Genomic DNA, 17,557 nt, shown 5'->3' on the forward strand with positions numbered 1-17,557 from the left:
CAGAATGGCCATCATCAAAAAATCTACAAACAATAAATGCTGGAGAGGGTGTGGAAAAAAGGAACCCTTTTGCACTGTCGGTGGGAATGTAAATTGATACAGCCACTATGGAACAGTATGGAAGTTCCTTAAAAAACTAAAAATAGAACTACCATATGACCTAGCAATCCCACTACTGGGTATATACCCTGAGAAAACCATAATTCAAAAAGAGTCATGTACCACAATGTTCATTGCAGCTCTATTTACAATAGCCCGGAGATGGAAACAACCTAAGTGCCCATCATCGGATGAATGGATAAAGAAAATGTGGCACATATATACAATGGAATATTACTCAGCCATAAAAAGAAACGAAATTGAGCTATTTGTAATGAGGTGGTTAGACCTAGAGTCTGTCATACAGAGTGAAGTAAGTCAGAAAGAGAAAGACAAATACCGTATGCTAACACATATATATGGAATTTAAGAAAAAAAATGTCATGAAGAACCTAGGGGTAAGACAGGAATAAAGACACAGACCTACTGGAGAACGGACTTGAGGATATGGGGTGGGGGAAAGGGTGAGCTGTGACAAAGTGAGAGAGAGGCATGGACATATATACACTACCAAATGTAAGGTAGATAGCTAGTGGGAAGCAGCCGCATAGCACAGGGAGATCAGCTCGGTGCTTTGTGACCGCCTGGAGGGGTGGGATAGGGAAGGTGGGAGGGAGGGAGACGCAAGAGGGAAGAGATATGGGATCATGTGTATATGTATAACTGATTCACTTTGTTATAAAGCAGAAACTAACACACTATTGTAAAGCAATTATACCCCAATAAAGATGTTAAAAAATATATATATACTGGGGGTTAGAAGGAATCATGGAGCATGCCATTAGCAAAGACTCTTCTACAAAGATAATCATTCATTATCTTGAATAAGATTCTTACCTCATGACAGTTTTTATCATAAAAAGTTGGCACGGTCTAGGTTCATGATACAATGCAAGACATGACACATACCTATATTTATAAGCCAATGTCACTTTCATGTCTCTATTTGCTATATTTCGTTTGCACAGATTCCTCTGAGTGAAACAAATGTTGGTATAAGCTGTACAAAAAATGTAAGTTCCCAAAGACTGCGTTCTGTTGTGGTTTTTCCCATCTACACCTAGGAGCCAACCTCCATTTTTGTTCTCTGCATATCCGTAGAGGAGATCAAAACAGTTTTGCAAATTGTGAAAAGAAGTCATGAAGATGAATCATTTTCTCATTTTGTTGAGTTCAGAGGATAAGTAGTTGCAGTATGATGAAGCTGAAAGCACTCAGGTCCTAGAGAGAAGAGATCTGAATTCTAGCCCAATTCTGCCACTTATTAGCGGTGTAAACTGTAATTTACATTCCGGGTGTCCGTTTCTTCGTTTGTAAATGATGGCATTTATCAAAGCGTGATGTGAATAGATGTTCATCTGAAGAGAAGGAATTGAATTTGACAAACCGAGTGATATACTCAGGTTTCTTTGTTGGCAGACCTCCACAGAAACACCCAATTGCAGCTCCCTAGAGGCCACCAACGACTCTCTCCCGGATGCTGGCTATGCATTCGATCCCCCAAACCCACCGCCATGATACTGCACCCCGCCAGCAGCTCCTGCATGCACAGGGCACTCCCTACCTCTGCGTATCAGATGGCAGACTTCTTCCCTGCTATTCATAGAGGAAAATCCAGGACTGAAGGTTCCCACACTTACATCCCAACTGATCCAAACATCAGGTATAACTCAGGTGATGTAATAAACGATTTCATGAGCACTTTTAGCTCATTTTATTTTTTAAGCTTATTTGATAATCTGCTTGGAACTGGAAATACAGGCAGGAATAAGACATAATCTCAGCCAGAGGAATGATGTCATCCTGCCTCTCGAGTAGCTTACAGTTGGGTGGGTGAGACGGATTTGTCAACAAGTGGTTTTAAAATATTGTGATCGTGTTACATTAGTAGTATGGGCAGCTTGTCAGAGCAGTTCTTTATTTTTTTAGGTGAGCTCTATATTTGTTCCATGAAGGCAGGTCATTATGGAATTCTTGGTCTTTTAGAATGTAGAAGAGCTTAAACAAAAGATAGGTCTCTGAGAATCCAGTGTATTTCGTGTGGTGTGATGTGTAGATTTTCCTCTTCATTTGTCAACAAGAAACAGAAATTTCACAGATGACTCTCTTGCCCTTAAAAGCTTGTCCATTAAATTCACAAGCCCGGCAGGTGCTCTGCTAGGCGCTGGGTCTGAAGTCCAAACAGCAGAGGTTCCCTCTGCTTGGACAGCGTTTGTGGGGCTCCTGAGAGGCCGGTTAGGGAGCTGGTATTTACATGTAGGTTTTGAGCCAAACTAACTCCTAGAGAAGGAACAGAACACATACAGCTCACGACTGAAGACAGCCTGCCTATCAACCAGCTCTGAGTGGTCCTGTCTGCACCTGGAGTCTCACGCCTGCCGCCCCAGAAGCCGCCACCTGTGATGGCTGGTTCTGGGTGCCCCACCTGGCTAGGCTAGAGGACCCAGTTATTTACTTAAACACTAATCCAGGCATCCCTGGGAAGGAATTGTGTAGATTAAAATCTACATTCAGTTGACTAAGGAAAGGCGCTGACCCCTGATAATGTGGTCGGGCCTCGTCCAATCAGGTGAAAGGCCTAAGAGCAAAGCTCTTCTTCCAGAAGCAGCATCAGCTCTGCCCGCAGACGGCAGCATCAGCTCTGGCCTGAGTTTCCACCCTACCAGCCTGCCCACCAGATTTCATACTTGCCATCCCCCAAAACCAAAACCATGTGCCAATTCCTTCAGAGAAATCTCTGTTCATTCTGTTCTGCTCTCAGAACGTTGACTGATCCACTGTCCCTTACTCACAGGCCACTGAAGATTCCCCCAAGTGCACGGAACTTCCCACCCCAAGCCCCTCCCACCCCCAGGCTCAAAGAGCCTTGAACAGTTCCACAGTCCACCACGGTTCAGCTCTATCATGAATTAAATAGGCTGTAGGGGGTTGGCTCCCCGTGGGAACTTAATCATCACTTACAACATGATTTCTACACAAAAATACCTTCTGAATTCCGAAAACAACTTTTATTTAATAGACATTATATATATATATATATATATATATATATATATATATATATATATATATATAATACTTATATGTAAGTTCATACCATCTTTATCCTTACAGTAAGGCCCTGAGTATGTGTTCCTGTCCTCATTTGATGTTTGAGAACACTGAGGTTAAAAGAGATTAAGGTCACTGGGCCAAAATCACACCTGGTAAGTCGTAGAGTCAGATCTGAACCTGGCTTTACCTGATTCCAAACTCTATACTATATTCATGTCACTATGATCCTTCCCCGTACGTGAAAAACCGGGTAAGAATTACATAGTGGCAAAACATTCCATTTTCTTCTGTGCCACGTTTGTAGGTGTGCTGTGTGGAGAAGGGTTTAGACATTACCTAACATTTATTGAGAGCTTACTATGTGCCAGGTGCTTAAAGATTCCTTTAATGAAACGTCTAGGTTGAATAATATATCATTTCTATACTTGGACACTTCAAGATTCTAAAACATGTTATTCCTAATGATTTTTTTCTCCCAGTCCATCTATTTTGGTCATAGATATTTAATGGGTTTTTCTCTCTAGTTCTTTTTTTTTTTTTTTAACATCTTTATTGGAGTATAATTGCTTTACAATGGTATGTTAGTTTCAGCTTCACAACAAAATGAATCAGTTATATATATACATATGTTCCCATATCTCTTCCCGCTTGCGTCTCCCTCCCTCCCACCCTCCCTATCCCACCCCTCCAGGCGGTCACAAAGCACCGAGCTGATCTCCCTGTGCTATGCGGCTGCTTCCCACTAGCTATCTACCTTACGTTTGGTAGTGTATATATGTCCATGCCTCTTTATCGCTTTGTCACCGTTTACCCTTCCCCCTCCCCATAGCCTCAAGTCCATTCTCTAGTAAGTCTGTGTCTTTATTCCTGTTTCACCCCTAGGTTTTTCATGACATTTTTTTTTCTTAGATTCCATATATATGTGTTAGCATACGGTATTTGTCTCTCTCTTTCTGACTTACTTCACTCTGTATGACAGACTCTAGGTCTATCCACCTCATTACAAATAGCTCAATTTCGTCTCTTTTTATGGCTGAGTAATATTCCATTGTATATATGTGCCACATCTTCTTTATCCATTCATCCGATGATGGACCTCTCTAGTTCTTAAATGACAGAGGTTTCACATTGACATCAAGTACCATATAAATTAGAATAAAAAGACAGGGCTGTTCTAAGGTGAATGAAAGCCTTTTAATTTATTTATTAATAACATGCAAATGCCTTTTCATTTTGTTAATGGTGTCCTTCACTGTGCAAAACTTTTAAGTTTGATTAGGTCCCATTTGCTTTTTTTGTTTGTTTCTTTTGCCTGAGAAAACAGATCCAAAAAAATTATTGCTAAGACGATGTCAGAATGCACTGCCTGTGCTTTCTTCTAGCAGTTTTGTGATTTCAGGTGTTACATTTAGAGGCGCAAACAACTAGGTATAAAATAAGTTACAAGGGTGTAATGTACAGCTTAGGGAATATAGCCAGTATTTTATAATAACTTTATATGGAGTATAATCTATACAACTACTGAATCACTATGTTGTACACCTGAAACTAATATACTATTGTAAGTCAAGTATATGTCAATTTTTAGAAAAACAACATGCAAATACATTCAAGCATCAGGCTGCCTGCTCTTGCTTTTGCACATGTGGTACCAACCCAGCTGATGGACTGACTCCTTCTGAGAGGGCATCTCCAACCCTGGCCAGTGCGTTCTCTGACTCTCGGCTACACAGGGGCCCATTCAGAAAGACACTCCTGTCTGTCCTTATTCTGAAGATAGACAGCCATTTAGAAATATTCTTCTACAAAAATACAATCAGTAAATGTAAAGGTAACTAAGAACCAGAGCACTCAATTCAAAGAGTATTACTTTAGGGTCTCATAGCTGTTCATCCAACAAGCAAGCACGTCTTAAGCATTTACTTTATCGAAGGTGCTTTGGGAGAAACAAAGATGAATCACATTGTCTCTCTGATGAATAATGAGCGTGGCGGCGCTCGGTACTGGATGCTCTAAAACACAATGTTTTTCAAACCAATGGCCGCAACCAATTAGTGGTTAGTGAAATCAATCCAGTGGGTCACAAACAACATTATTTTTAATTAAGTAGAATACAATAGAAGAAAATAGAAGAGAGAGTGCGTGGCATGCAGAGAGGTTAAGTAGCTCTTTCTTTCAGTGGCGTATGTGCATGTACCCATTTCCAAAGTAAGATGTATTTCTTACTGTGAAACATAGTTTAAAAAGTGTTCAAAAGCTCCTGCTTTAGAGAGAGAGAAAAAGAAGAAAACAAAAGTCTTGGACTCAAGAAGCAGCTTGCTGGGAAGATAAAGCTGATTAACAACACAGAACCCTTCGGATAGAGCAGCTCAGGACTCGGGGCTAAAATGAACCTGCTGATTTCGTGCCCCAGTGGGATTAAGACCAGGGAAAAATCACCGTGACAGTTCATTACTCCTTCCTCCTCAACAAACCCTCCACACTCAGCCTTGAGGACCACACCTCGGTGACCCTTCTCAGACACCTTGCTTGTTCCTGCCCAACTCCCCAACTCCTGAGGTTGGATCGGTGCCCAATGGGCACATCTCTTGGGCCACTTCTCTCTTTTACATTTCTTTTTTTTTTTTTTTTTTTTGCGGTACGCGGGCTTCTCACTGCTGTGGCCTCTCCCGTTGCGGAGCACAGGCTCCAGATGCACAGGCTCAGCGGCCACGGCTCACAGGCCCAGCCACTCTGCAGCATGTGGGATCTTCCCGGACCGGGGCACGAACCCGTGTCCCCTGCATCGGCAGGCGGACTCTCAACCACTGCTCCACCAGGGAAGCCCTCTTTTACATTTCTTAGATCACCTCATTATTCTCAGAGCTTTAAATACCATGGGACTGCCCACATTTGGTTTCCCAGCCACATTACCTGAACTCCCAGGCTTGGATACCCACATCCCCATTCAGTCTCTCTACTGAGATGTCTCGTGGGCATCTCAAACTGAACGCGTCCCCAACTGAACTCCTAAGCTTTGTCCCCCATCTCTGCACCTCCCTTGGGCCTCCTCATCTCAGCTAATGGGAATTCACTCCATCCCACTGATGAGGCCAAAAGCCTTGGAGTCTCTCATAACTCCCCTCTTACCTGTAACACCCATGTCCCGATCATCGTTAAGAAACCCGCTGGCCCTATCTTCTCCCCATCTCCTCCTCCACCACCAGCATCCCTCACCTCCACTCTAGTCTGGATCACTGCATAAGCCCCCCACACTGTCCCTCTGATCCTACCCTCACCCCCTTCTAGCCATTCTCAACCAGCACCGGAAGTGATCCTCTTAAGCCAGAAAGTGTCCCATCTCTCATCAAAACCTCCGATCTATTCCCATCTCACCCTGAGTCAAAGCCACGGTCATCACCGTGGCCTGCAAAGCCCACATGATCTGCACCCCACACCTGATTGCCATCACGCCCACCATCACACACAGCTGTGCTCACCTACAGTCGCCTCTCCCTCCCACCTGGCCTCCCCCCAGGACCTTCTCACTCTTCTTTCAGCCTTGAGCACTCACCCTACAGATCTCAGGGCTAATCCCTCGCCCCCCATCGTGCTGATCTGTACTGGGAGGTTTCTTTCTCAGTGAGACCTTCCGGGTCTGTGCACACCCTTCAACACTGCACATCCCGCCCACACGTACCCTCTGGTCCCCCTCCCCGGCTTTCTTTTTCTCCACAGCACATTCACCATGTAACGTACATTTTATTTATCATATGAATGTCCTTTTCCTCCTTCCCCCACGAAGGCAATTGTTTTTCCTGTTTATACACTGCCGTGTCCCCTGTGACTAAAGAAGCAGCTACTTCACAATAATATACATTGAATAACAAATACGTATCGGAGAAGTGAGTGAAGACTTTAACAGTATTTTGAAAACATCACAAAAGAAATGGTATTGTAATGTTACCTCCAGCCTAACCACTAAGCAAAGGAAAAGAATACCATCGTGAAGTTTGGTCTAAGAAACCTTACCTCAAACCCTACAATGAATACTCCAGGTGGGACACGCCCTCTCACTGGAGCTTGAGCTAGTTTGGAAATCCTGGTTCAGGTAGCTGTTGGGTGTATCACTCATCTGTGCCCAGGCTTTAGTGACAACTCCTCTTAGCTCTAGATATCATGCTGTCTAGAGGAAGTGGGTTGAAATATAGGCTTAAAGTACAAATCCTCAAGAGACAGTTTCCCCATACAAGGATTATTAACGTGGAATTTTGTGTTACACATGTGCAAAGGACACTCAAAATATTATTCAGTTCTTTCTAGATTCACGTAATTTGAAAGATGATCGTATGGTTATATTAGAGTGTGGTATTCAGGAAGGAAGGATTCTATTTTGGTCCATTTGAATGCAGTACACTTTCAGGTGTTGTAAATGTGACTTGGAATAAAAAGTCCAAACATCACCAAGATGCAGTAGTAATCATATGATAGCGATGAAAAGCAGGAAATCTTTACTTGGGTCTCTTCTTAAATCTGCTGAGTTTTATTTAATAGATGCCAAAGACCTAAGTGAATGCTTCACAAGTATAATAATTTATAGCATCATCTGAGAAACTTAATATCCCCAAATTAATGATAAACTAAAGGAAACTATTTGCTGAAATTCATTTCAAAATTCATAATTTGGAAATTAAGTATTAATACCGGAGATGATGGACTTGATAGTTTTTAGACTCTAAACGAGCTTTAACAGTTGCTCCTAATAAGATGATCAGACTTTACATTCTAAGGAGAAAGATCCATGCTCATAAGCATTTGACGAGGACTGGGGTCTCCATACATGCTGGGAGGTTCATAAAATTTTAGCCAACACTGAAGTTTACTTTTGATGAATGGTATTTCTACACCTGGGCTTCTATTGACCCCAGGAGGAAGCTCACTAACCTTCTACCCACTTCGCTGCTTCTGAACACCAGACACAGAAGTCTAGTTTGCCTCAGGGGATTCGAGTCATGGAATTATAGTACAGAAACCTACATGCTAGTGACTGCAAAAATAATGGGAAAATATGACGGCTTAGCTAGCCATGGCAAGCCAACAGACATGCCTCCAATATGGCAGAAAGACATGTGAGAAATGAACAGTTGCATTAAAAACTAAGGACTCTAAATTAGCTTATCTCTGTATAGTCAGTGGAAATACATATATTTACCGTAGACCTAAACCTCTGGTGTTTTTATCTTGCTATCTATCAGAATTATGTTCTTATATTTCACTCAAACTTGTAGCCAGCTATAACTGCTGGGTGACAGGTGTTCTGCGGGCATTATTTTTTAAAGTCTTTCAGTTCTTCCAAGCAGCTAACCCTCACTACTTGTTACAGGTTTCAAAATGTTACAGTGTTGTATCTCCCAGCAACTTGATGTTTGAGTTTTATGTTTAATGGAAAATTACTAAGTGTTGAAGGTTACAGAATGATATGATGATATGATGAAAAGATCATAGAAATTTGAGTGAGACAAATGTGCCTTTCAATTCTGACTACGGTTTACCAGCTATAAATTTTCGAGGATGTTATTTAAAGCATAAGTCTCAACTCTCTCATCTTTTCAGTGGAATGACTAACCATGCTGGGGTTTTGTATTACCTGAGATAATGTTTGTGTAGCAGGGAATGTAAAACGGCTGTGAGTGGGTCCTAAAGCTAATTGCTTCCCTATAGGTACACTGCAGGAGAGGAACAATCTTTGTCCCAGCTTCCAAGCAAAGGTCGGGAGATGCCTGCTGATTGAACAGCCTGAGATCACACGCTTAGCCATGAGATTAGCAATAGAGCTGGGGAACGTGATATGCCAAGGCCTCTGCTACTCCTGAGACATATGGAGACCTCAAGTGGGGGGGAGCAAGGTTTCCCCAAAGCAAAATCGTGGGGATGTGATACCAAGAATCATAAGTAGAACTGGGTAGCAGAAGCCACAGACGTTCACTACAATCAAAATACAGGGTAGGCAATGAATAAAATGTGTTTTCCTCCCCTCTCCTCATATGATACTGGAATATAGTACCGTAGTTACTATTTCTTGCTCTGGTATCACAAGGGTATCTTCCCAACAGATCGTGCCCCCTTTGACGTGAGCATCACCTCAGCAATATTTTCTGCCAGCCCCACAAAGGCCCATGGGTCCTTCCCCTCCTTGGAGGGGTCACAGACCTTGCCCCTCCACATTTCTCCCGCAGTGCCATTTCCCAATGGAAATGCACTTTGCATTTGCACAGATACATTCAACTCCAAAGGAACAGTTTTAGCACCAAGAAGAGGATTCATAAGAACCAACTACAAAGCCAGTAGGTAATTCGGAGATACTGAAATTTAATACTCAACTTAGCTTGATTCGCGTTAAAGCTATTTTTACTCTTTTCCTTCATCCACCCCCCAGATTTGCCTGATCCGCTTAAAACTTGTAAACCCCTTTGAGACCAGACTGTGTTTTGTGAAATGTCTTTGGTGTATCGCCCTGGGACCTGCTATGGTGCAAGGTACCCCGTAGATACCTGTAAACATACGTGGGTGAGAATAATTCCACAGGGTAGCAGCGAGTGCATCACCATCAAACAGCATTGTTTACAACATTCTATTCAAGGGTATTTTAAAACGTTATTTGGAGAAAGATGTGGCCATGGGTATTAGCCCTATTTAAAAAGAGGTAGGTATTTACTCTTGTCCTTGATAGGTAATTTTTCAGCAATCTTAAGCAAATTAACTTTGACACCAGCTTCAGGATTCAAGGGGAGTTAGAAAGGGTGGTTGCCAGGGAAATCAGGCCATGGGATCTACACATCGTGTAATTGTAATTTTCCTATTCTTGCTTTTTTTTTTTTTCCTTTCTGCTTTTGCTCTGAAAAGAGCAAGCTAAAAAGGCTACAGGGACATTTATGCCAAGTCGCATTTGTCAAGTTGAAAGCTGTGTGGAGCAGAAAAGCAGTTCTCCCAGCTGCAAAGAAGATGCAGAGAAGCCGAGTGAGTAGGGAATCTGAGAGCTCACTAAAAGTGCTTAGAAGGCCGATGCATTACAGCCATTTCCGGACAGAGCGCTAGGCAGGACCTTGACATCCAGGGCAAAGCCTTCTTACAAATGCTGAAAAACCACCAGAGTGCCTGGAGGCCCTCACAGCCCCCTTGAAAGCGTGGCAGGCAGGCAGGTCTTCTGATTCCTCACAAACTGTCCACGTCCGTTTAAGCAAAAACTGAGAACAACGGTTGTTAAGGGCGCCACGCCATGGTGAGACAGTAAGCGCTGCTTTATCTCACAATTATTTTCCGTATTTATTATTTTAAACCCTCTTATCCGTGCTAGCCAATTAGGGGCAAGCTACCGTGTGTGCTTATTTCAACAGTTATATTTTATTTTTAAAAAGTACAGAGCATGGGAGCACGCACTCCATTTTTTTTTTAAAGTTAATTTGTTCACACCCTCAATCCGCATATCAGAGGCAGCGCGCTATCCTCAAAGGCTTTGGTATCAGATAAATCCAGACTCCTGCTCGTTATGATGACCTTGGGCAAGTCAGTCCAGCTTTTTGAGTTCAGTTTTGCCGCAGTAAAATGGAAACAGGAGTGTCTATTTCATAGGACTGCTAGAGGGATTAAAATAAAGTTACCTTGGTATCGCTTCCAGCCCTTGAGATTACTCTATACATGTCAGCTTATTCTGTAATTATCTCAGATCCCCAGCTTTCCCTTCCTAAGTACAGGTTTGCCTCCTCCTATCTACCCTTCCTTATCAAGCTCAGGAAAGGCCAAATAGGTTGACCCCCTTCAGCTATAGCCAAGTGCCCTCACTTACCTGGTTGCTTCCACTGAAATGCTCAGTTGTTGAAGAAATCAACAGCTGCTAATGGGTAGCCTTGCAAATACAAGCCTACTATTGATACCCACCATTTTAATCACAGCTCTTCCTTGCTACACTGTCTTCATTTCTACCTAATGAACCAAATGCCTAAGTTATTTCTCCCAGCTTCTTTGGTTCCTGATGAAATAGAAGCTGGCTCTAAACCTCACCTCTGCCTTAGGTTTATGTGTTTTCCTCCCAAATCTCTGCAGCCCAGAACTGCTCACAGAATTACCCCGCCTCCCCTGGTATATTTCAGGACACATGCTCCATTTCGGCTGTCCCGGCTTTCTAAGTGTCTGCGTTCCTTTTGTGGCTCTCAGATTTCCCCAAATCTCACGCATTTTCATTACTCCAAACCTCACCATCCAACTTCCCATCCTGAGATAATCTGCTCTCAAGGAGTCACTCACACATGGCTTCATCTCCCAGCCATCGGCTCCCAGACCATCCCTGGCACAGAATGTCTGACTCTATCTACATTGAGTTATACGCTATGACAGCAGCTCAGCTAAACCCCATGTGCATTGGAAGGGCCTTTTCAAAGTAAGCCTTCCCATGTCTGCAGTAGTGTGTCTTATTTTCATTTCAAGGCATGTAGTTCTTTGTTTATGAATTATTTTTTCCTCAGACTTTAAAACTCTCAGAAGTTGTTTTCTTATCTGAACTCTGTGTTCTTTAGATCATCATAAAATGACAATTGTTACTCCTAAAACCACCAAGATCTAAATACGAAGAAAAAACATCCCTGGACTGTGTATGGCAGACCCCTCCCAGCTTGGGCGCGGTGTCACTCTGACCTAGCTACTAACCTCTCTGGACTTCAGTTTCTTTATCTGATAAACTGAGATTATAATATTTACTCTTCCTATCCTTCAAGGCGGTTGTAAACATCATGAGACAATTGTGTAAACTTATGTTTTGGGCCAAAGCATGACATAGCTGAATGCTAACTGTTATTAATCTGGTCACTAAGGAATACAAACATTAAGTTCTATAATTGCTATCCCAGAATACATCCATTCGTGTTCTTATTTTTGCACGTATTCTTTAAAAAGCTGTTTGATAGATTCCTGAGCTCCATATTTCTCACGTTTTAGCATCTTTGATATTGGAATGTATCATTTAATCTATGGAGTGTCAGAGCTTAATCGGTGGTGTTTCTTTCTTAGTGGTACAAAAATGTATTGAGGAGTTTACGTTGGTATCTTGGATTTGGTAAAATGCGACATTTGGAGTTCAGGGGAAAGCTGAGGAAGTGTAAAAGTAGGGGTACCTTGTCTATTCAGAATAGAATAGAAATCCTATTAGCCAAGAGGGGAGTAGGATAACCTCCCCCTGCCCCCACCAAGAATAAAAAATTAGCAAAGAGTTTGAGACATTCAGACAGAAGGAATTACCTTGAATGATGCCACTTTAAGGTTCCCTGTGGGAAACCTTTTATAGATATATAAAATATATATAATATACATTATATTATACGTTATAAATTACATATATTATAAATAGAAATATATAATAATATATTTTATTTATATTTTCATATAGATGAGATTTTTCTATTTTTACATAGGGTTACATATATATATTCCCTTTGCTTTTATATCTTTATACTAGAATATCTACTTTAATGACTAGAAGGATGTTAGTTAAAACACCACTGCTTTTTAATCCCAAGATATTTATAGCTCGCCATACTTGAAAAGTAGCCACGAGGAGACAGATCTGTAACATTTATTCTCAGATTTTTAATGGTGCTTTGAAGTTCACAAGCTATATTCACACACATTATCTCTATTCATTATACATCTATTATCATCCCCATTTTACAGATGGAAAAATTGAATCAAAGAGGTGAAGTGACTCATTCCAGGTCACACACAGTGAGTGAATGCAAAATTGTTGTTGGAATTAATTAGTTCTTCTTTTCCAGCCTCTCCCCACCACAGTGACTAAGCGCTGCACAGAGCAGACACTTCGTGCAGCCCAGCACCTCCCTGACCACCACAGGCTGTTGGCCTTAACCGTCCTCAGACATCTGGAATGCATAGGTCTTGAGTCAAGGTTTCTAGAAGAAAAATAGCTTCTCCAAATACAAAAATATCTCCCATGGAGTTTTCTTTTTCCTTAAGATTTCTGCTTTATGAACAAAAAGGAGTCATTTGAGATTCGATCACTGGGAAGCCAGGCCAGCTTCAGCTGGCCCAAGGAAGCAGGCTCCCCCCTCGGTCCTACAGAATAGAGATGAGTCCCCGGGACGGAGAATGTAGAGTATTTCCTGATGGGCCAGTCTCACTTAAAAATGATGGGCGTAGGCAGTATATTAGAAATTTAAGTTTTTGCTTAATATATTTCAATTATTTCTGCCCCTCCATTATCAAAAAAATTGAAAGCAAGGCATGAGAGTCTTCTTGGAAAGCCAACGTCATCCACCATGAGGGAGCATCTGTGTGCCGAGTGCAGAACTCCCATAAAACAGACCTTTATTGAGCTCTTCCTGTGTGCTCGTGGTCATTATCTCATTTAATCCATGTATAACTTTATGGGGTAGGAAACAGTCAAGGAAACTGAGGCACAGAGAATTTAATTAATGAGCCCATGGATGTCCCTACTTAGTGGTCCAGCGGAAACCCAAACCTGGACAAGCTGGTTGCAGAGCCCAAGCCCCTAACCCTTCAGCAGTACGGCTTCCCCCAGTTTCAGCAAGCTTACTGAGCCATTGGAGAGATGACACAAAGACACAGAAAACAAGTCATATCTATAAATGCCATTGTAGGATTATGCAACTGAAGTACTTAGAAGGAATCTGTGGATCAGGTTAGGGTCCATACCGTCTCCATCACAACCATACAACTCTGCCCTTCTAATTTAAAAGCAGCCACAGTCAATACGTAATGAGTGGGCATGACTGTGTGCCAATAAAACTTTATTTACAAAGGCAGACAGCAAGCTGGATTTCACCCATGAGCTACAGTTGGCTGACCCCTTATGTAGATGGTACATGCTATAGATTTCATGAAGGAGTTGGATTTAGGCTGGAGCAGTTGGGGGGAGCTTTGGGATTGCTGAGTTCCGCTTGAAGGAAGATTTGAGATGGGTTTACAAGAGCCTGTGTGACCTGGTCCCACCTCCCCAGCCTCTCCTGGCATTTCCCTCTTGGTCAGGACTCTCCCGCCACAATGGCGTCTTCTTCCTAGGCTTCAGTTACACACAAAGCTTATCCCTACTCTAGAGACTTTGCACTGGCTGATCCTTCTGCCTGGAAGCACTTCCCCAGCTCTCCTCCAGGTTGGCTCCTTTGGTCGGAACTGATCTCCTCGTAGATGTTACCTCTTCCCAGTGGCTTCGCTGAGGAACACGTTAAAGGAGTTCTCCTCCAACCCCTTTGTCACATCACCCCATCTTATTTTCCTAATGGCATTTATGGTTTCTGAAATCGTCTTGTTCATTTATGGGTATACTTGTCTATCATCCATCTCTTCCTGCTCTCCTTCTGCAATGTAAGCTCCACAACTGGGGATCAACGTTTGTATGGTTCACTGCCTGCACATTCCCGGCACCCAGACCATGGCTTGAAAATGAACAAGCAAAAAATACTTGCAGAGACACCGCTTTGGGAAAGCAGGTGTTTTCCTTACTTGCTGCAAGTAATAGATCCTGCCTTCTCTGGAAAAAAGAAAAGAAAAAAAACCTTGCAAAAGTGAAGGAAGAGGGGAGGCAGACAAGGAGTGAGGCAAAGAGGGAGACAGAAAATGTAAGCATGCCACCATTAGGTGGTATTAATTTTCTCTTGTTGCATTAGGATGGCCCATCATTCAGTGCCCATGACACTCTTTCAACTAAGACAGCATCTTCATCCTGTAATTAGAGGATGATAGCACCTGGTTATGGTCCTTCCTTGTCAAAGATAGGTCTTTTTACTCCTGAACCATGACATATGGTTTAAGTTATAGCCTGGCTATCCCCAAAATAGAAAAATGCACACTAATCCTCATTTTTTTCTCTCAAAAATAAAGTTCTCCACTGGAGTTTCATGCTTAAACATACGCATTAAAAAACAAATAGTCCTCTTTTTCTCTAACCCATACTGTTGTTAAACCCTAAGCTTTATTAGACTGATTTTATTGCTGTTTCTTTAACGTTTACTGGGTCTAACCGCTCCAGGAAGCTCGTGAAGGCAAGCAGGACATCTGGCTTGCCTGTCATCAACAGGTGCCCAGGCTGCTCCTTTATCTGCTCCAGCCTCCCTTTCTTACAAAGACTTCCATTCCCCTAACCACTAGGACCAGTAATAGGAAGTTTTTCTCAGACCGCTGCAAGGTTAGTTTTTTCTTTGGATTTGCCTCAATCTTTTCTCTCTGCAACTGACACAGAAAGACACAGCAACCCTGACTAGATCACAATAGTAGCTGCAGCACATGACTCGCCTTTCTTTTCAATGGAAAGGGAGTAACATTTCATGCCCTGGCCCCTAAACAAACTGGTATGCTTTCCTTGAAAACAATGTAACCAACCACTGCCTCCTCTTTTGCTTTCAAATTTAAGAGACATAATAAAAACTGTGGCTCAAATTATAGCGACTTTGCTGGCCCTTATTGTTCAGCAGCAGTATTTTTCTTCTCCAAAGTCTTGAGGTTCTGTTTCTTTACATTTTTCCTGGAGCTAATTTCTGTATTATTTTACATGTAATTTATTGTAGGCTACCTTTCAGTGTAGGAATAATGTATTGATTTTTAAAACCCATTCCAAAGCAAATCACTTCCATAAACTTCTTAGCTGATATCATTTGAAAAATATGTTTAATTGAAACATATACACATTAAATACTTCCCAGCTGGTTCCCTTAGCAACAGTTGCAGCCTGTTTCTAGTATAAGAGCAAGTTTCTACCATAAACTAACTTTGAAAAAAACAAAACACCTAAAGAAAAATTTGCCATGTTTTGTTTCATAAGCATTATGAGCTTATAAGTTGTCATTGGTCTCTGACATAGTTCAGAGAGCGACACTTATGAGCTGTGCATCAGTACTGAGAAATGGCAAGCATTGGCTGCCTCCTCCGTGACCCTCAGCTGTACCAACTTAATTTATAAGATGTAATTACTGAGCCAATAATGAGGTTCTGAGTATGATCATATCTTTGCAGTGACTCACCTGCCAATGGAAGGAAAACAAGACTGTTCTCAGCATTTATAATTTCCCTAAGAAGTCTCCCTGTTGCTATGGTGATGTGGATGGGTTTTTAGCTAAAAAAGCAAAAACTCTACATTGCTACTACCATAATTAATAAATGGCAAATGGATCAGACGTGATGGATGACAAAGGTGTCATGGGACTATAGTTGTTCAGTTCTGTAGGTGCCACAAGATCATACAGAGAGAGACAGCATCAGATATGGTCATGGCAAGACCCCAGGAGCTGCTGGGCTGGAACTCTGCCCCTTTGTAGCTGGAACGTTGGGCGAGTTACATAACCTCAGGTTCCTCATTTGTAAAATGGGGATAATAATAGTGCCCTTAGCTGTGTGGATCAAATGAGTTAACCTGTATAAAGCCTTTAGAACAGTGCCTGCACATAGGAAGCATGATTTAAGAGTTTGTTAAATAAAATAAGCTGTATGGTGAAGCTTAACCAAACTTCATTGGTAGTTTTCAGCATTAGAACCTACCAACCACTGTTTTCAGGTCCAGGAATAGTAGCATCTCTTCAGTCTGATGTTTCTAGATATACGTTTTCAAATTATATAGATAAATGTATAAATTAAGGGGGAAAGCATAGTGCTTTTAGTGGAATGTCTGTCCTCAGTTCCTAGAACCGATAATGTTTAAAAATCGACGTCTACTCTGTGTGTGTATCATTGTGGACAGTTAACACTTTAGATTTAAAATGTGTATGTTATTAATCATAAATCTTAGATTGACTAAACACTCGTCTTTGAGTTAAAATGCTTTGGACCCTAGTGCTGCCATTTATTAGTTATGTGTCTTTGGCAAATTTCTTAAGCTCTCTGAGCTTCTGCTTCTCCTCCGAGAAATACAGAAAAATACACGGAGTTGTTGCATCGATGAAACAAGATCCTGTAAGCAAATTTCTTAGCCGAGTTCAATGTTAATAATGAAACATGGCATCATTTAATGGATAATCAGGGAATAGTTAGCATGAAAATAGTCAATACCTTTTTACCTTCTCAGTGCAAACCTGGCCAGTTCTCGGGAGTCCTTCCTGGATCCTCCTTCCCTATCACCATTACTGATAACTCCTGTTCCTAGTGTCTCCTTAGTGCATAGTCCATCTACAGCACCCCATCTTAAACTTGCTAACACGTTGACTTGGAACTGTTGCCAAATTTTTGTATGCTCTGTCTTCTCACCTCTGTTGAGGCCAAGAACCAGCCTCCCCATTTTCTGGTCTCTTTTAATTAAGCCCTGTGCAGCGTGCTGTGCACAGTACGTAGGATGTTTGTTACTTCTTAATGGATACAAAGAGTGGCCATTATTGTGCATTTCTTTTACCCAGTGGAGGAGATATGAGACCCTAGG

At 41.9% G+C, this 17,557-nt stretch overlaps 1 protein-coding gene across 1 annotated transcript in view; it reads left to right on the forward strand.

Moving 5' to 3' along the window:
* The window catches only part of DLGAP1 (DLG associated protein 1), a 320,327-nt gene that overhangs the window by 50,716 nt on the left and 252,054 nt on the right, over nucleotides 1-17,557 (forward strand). The gene's annotated exons all lie outside the window — the stretch shown is intronic.

This window comes from Tursiops truncatus, chromosome 13 (genome assembly GCF_011762595.2).
Source record: "Tursiops truncatus isolate mTurTru1 chromosome 13, mTurTru1.mat.Y, whole genome shotgun sequence".
Lineage (NCBI taxonomy): Eukaryota > Metazoa > Chordata > Mammalia > Artiodactyla > Delphinidae > Tursiops > Tursiops truncatus.